Raw genomic sequence first — 4,001 nt, 5'->3', positions numbered from 1 at the left:
TGTAAAATGTCCCTTTTCTTTAGAAACAGAGAATTCTGACTGGCAAGGTTTATAAGCCCAATACATCAAATTTAGTGTAGAATTAAAACTGTATTTAGTGTTTCAAAATTAAATTGTTCTATAGTAGCCAGTAATAGCTTAAAGTTATTCCCACTGACACAAGCAGGAGCAGTTGAATTAAACCAGTGTTCAGCACTTTTAAAAAACTTGCTTAGAATATATAACATTTTTGTTGTTGCTTTAGTGATATTTTTTTTTCTTTCATAGCCAAGTGATTTCATATTATAATCTTAGATTTTCTTTGCTGTTGATAAATACCAGTCAAAGAGCAGTGGTTTGGGTGGGGGGGTTCTTTGTAGCCTTGTTTCTAGGCGTCGTTCCAAAGTACACAGCTAAAATGCCTTATAGGTTTTGTTTAGAGCAGGGCTTTTAATGCAGAGATCACCACTGAGTATTTTTGATGCAGTTTTGCAAATACTTCATTCTTGTTTTTTCCTTCAAACTCAACATTACATTTCAGTGGTGGAGTGTGGCTGTTAAAAATACATGTGATTGTCCTGCATGCTGCACTTTGAAGAGGACCAGAGAACTTCTCAATTTTTTCTGAACATGTGACACTTTTGGAGAAGTCTGGTAATGAGAGAAAAGGAGAGGACACAAGAATTAATTGTGTAGAAGGCTCAAGAGATCATCTTGCTGCAATGAACGTGAAACAGAGAGCTTCCTTTGGATTATTTTGGTAAGGTTGTACCCTCATCTACTCCTCAGTGCCCATGACTGAAGTTTATGATGCATGGTAGATGCCTTTAGGCGGAGAATGAGCAGCCAGTTTTTCATTAATTTGTAACAGAGAGACTGGTGGGAGCATTGTTCCATGCTGTGGAGAGCTTGTAGTGAATTCCTTCAGCATTAAGCAAGCTAAAAATAATACTCTAGAAAATGTATGCTTTAGCCAAACCCTTTGTTTTCTGAACATCCATTTGAACAGGGGTTAAAAGTATGCTATGAAAATAAAAAGAGCAAGGAGTATCCTCCCCCTTTTTATTTTAATCTTAAAGCTGTTAAGCTGTTGAATACATTTAAGTAAAGATTTTAAATTAGTAATGCTTATATAGGAGTGACTTGGGGAATTTGTCTATGTGCAATTTAAAGGTTCTGTTAGAAAACTTGTATGGTTCTGTAAGGTCTTTGTATAATTGTAACTATTTTTATGTCCCCTTCCTCCATGTTGATTCTGCAAGGGGACTGGGGTGGATGAGCTAGCCCATCTGTCTGTGAATAGATGAGTTGCTGAATCCAACGGCTCCCAGTAGGCAGAACTAAGTAAGAATTGCATGCTAGATAAAACCAGTTTCCTTAGCTGCTGTTTGGAGTCATAAAGTTTCAAGAAATTTTAATTTCCACAGGAAGGGGAACAAAGATAAGCGCCATTGGTACAGCCATTTAAAAAATGTGGTGGAATGGGGCATGGAGGGAGAGTTCCCAGCGTGGGGAGAGAGAACAACTGTTGGAGGGAGCAGAGATGTAGCTGGGGCGCCAAACACAGCTGAAGGAGGCTGGTTGCAAGGCCAAAGGAAGAATTCCAAAAAGCAAGAAGGGCATCTTGGGTACGCACGGATTTCTTTATCAGTCCTCTTATACGTTCAAGTACGGGGGGAAACAGAGGCAGCTGGTTGTCTGTATAGGCTTTAATATTGCTGTGAAAATAGAATGCATTTATATTACTTTTAAAGTAAATTTAAAAAATGTAGGTCTGTATGTCTCTTCCTTGCTTCAGAGAGCAAAGATGTTAAAATACTGGGTGAAGCTGCATAGGTGTGTTTCAGCTACTGCATCTCCTTGAGGAGCAAATGGTCCATGGCAAGGATTTTCAGGGGAAGAAACCTACCCTCCATGAAGGTTTCACACATTTCTCAGCTGGGGGAAGGCCTGGACTGGAGCTCTTTCCTGCTGATAAATGACTGCAGGTTTTTTTTTTTTTTGCAAAGGGGGGAAAAAAAAAAAAAGAATTAGTTCAGTATTAAGATACTGTTCTGCTCCTCATCTGTCTGGTAACCAAATCATTAGTGCACTTGGCTGTGAAGGTGCGTTTCTGTCCTTGCTGCAAGGTGATTCAAATTGTCTCACTTCTCCTGGCCAGAGGGGCTCGAGCTGGCAGGTCACCAGCATCGGGCCACCCTCTCTGGTTCCACCAAAGCTGTGCCATTGCGTAGCTGGGAACGCAGCCCTCTTGGTGCAGGGGGGAAAGGGAGGTTGGCCCTGACCTCATTATTTAGCTCATAGTGCTCAAGGAGGAGAGTGTGGAGATCTCATCTCTCTTCCAGATACTGTTCTTACAGCCTTAAACAGTGAACAGTTGCAAACCTCTCTGTGGATCTTATCTTGATTTAAACATTTGGTTTTTGTATTTGTATTGGGGAGGACGAGGGACAGGAAATAGCTGCAAGCTGACCTAGTATCACTAATTTAACCTGGCATGTATGTGTCCCTGAAAGGGTATGCATTAGCTGCAAGTATTCTGCTTTTAAGCCAGTTTTACTTTGCTAGCCGAGTTACTTGGGGCGAAGAGTACTTTTGATATCGCTGTGGTGGGTGGTTGTGATTGCTTTTGGTGGCTGCAGTATAGTTTGTGTGTCTGAAATCATGAAGAAAGAAAATGAAAATACTAGGTGTGAGGTTAAATGGTATGACCCATAAAATGAACTCTATGCACATCAGAACATCCCAGTCAGATGGGTTTTTGTGATGTGGAGGTCTGTGAATAGAGCTGCTGTCACTCACGGGGATGACAGTCTGGCAAACATAACTCCTTAACTTTTTTTTTTTTAATACTCAGAAATAACAAAGATGCATTTATCAGAAAAACCCTTCCTTAAAATTCAAACAGGAAACAAATGGAAATTGCATTAACATTGTGTTGAACCAGGAAAATACTCTTAATTTAGAGATACCCTTTTGACTGAATACAGGAATGTATTTGTTTTGTGAAAGGGGGTAGAATTATTGAACGTAAAAGCTGTTTGGGGCAATGTAAACATATTACCCAAAACACTTAAACAAAGGAAGTGTGCCCTTCATGCCTTCCCTTAGGAATTAATGCCTTGCTTTAAGTGGTAGTAATTTACATAACCTATAAATACAATAAGTAATGTAAACAATAGGGGACTAAAGGGTTGGGTTTTTTTCTTCCTTCCTCTTTTAAGGAGTGTCTTTCATCTCTTTACTGCTTATAGCCTCCTTAGGAAAGAGACGTATTCTACTGTATTCAAAAGCACTAGGAGGAATTTCATGTTTTCTTACACTTAGGCAACAGCCTTAAATATCAGTTCCTCTGTTATTATTTATGTTAATGGTGGCTTTAAAGTCATACTTCATCACTGCATAAATATGGCACAGAAAGTTGCCATGATAGCTTTTTCATTTGTTTGTTTGCTCTGTTTTTGTTTTGTAGGAATATTAAAAATATATTTTGGCCTCATGTTTGGCATCACAGCTTTCCTGTGCAAATCTCAAAGTTGTTTTGTTTTTCCTGCTGAAAGCATTAAGCATAATTATGATCTTGTGCTGAGTTTTATAACAAGGACTTTTGTTTTATAACCTAGACAAAAGCATTCAATTAGTTTTATACAGACATTTACAAAATGGTGAATTAAAGATAAGGATTGTTGTTTCTCTTTACCTTTATGAGTAATTAAAGCATGTTCTCCCACCTCTGCTGTTTTTTTCCTTCCCATTTTATTTTTTTTTAAGAACTAGTCTGAATACTAACTAAGGACATTCCTACTTTAGACCATCTGTGCCACAAATTGAAAAATATTAGTCCAAAGATAATGTTTAAAAGAAGTTTTGAACCAGGCTGTCCTTCCATAAAGGCAGAAAAACGGGAGTCGCATCCCTAGCAGGCTAAGACAAGATTCCCAAAGAAACAGAAGTTTTTCTTAAAGCTGAAAGGGGGGGGGGGGGGGGATTGGCTGTTTGTGGGGGGGTCTTTGTGGGGGGGG

Source organism: Haliaeetus leucocephalus, unplaced genomic scaffold, assembly GCF_000737465.1.
Source record: "Haliaeetus leucocephalus isolate CR32 unplaced genomic scaffold, Haliaeetus_leucocephalus-4.0 Scaffold849, whole genome shotgun sequence".
Classification (NCBI taxonomy): Eukaryota; Metazoa; Chordata; class Aves; order Accipitriformes; family Accipitridae; genus Haliaeetus; species Haliaeetus leucocephalus.
The sequence above is the reverse complement of the archived record's forward strand: the minus strand, read 5'-3'. Positions refer to the sequence as shown.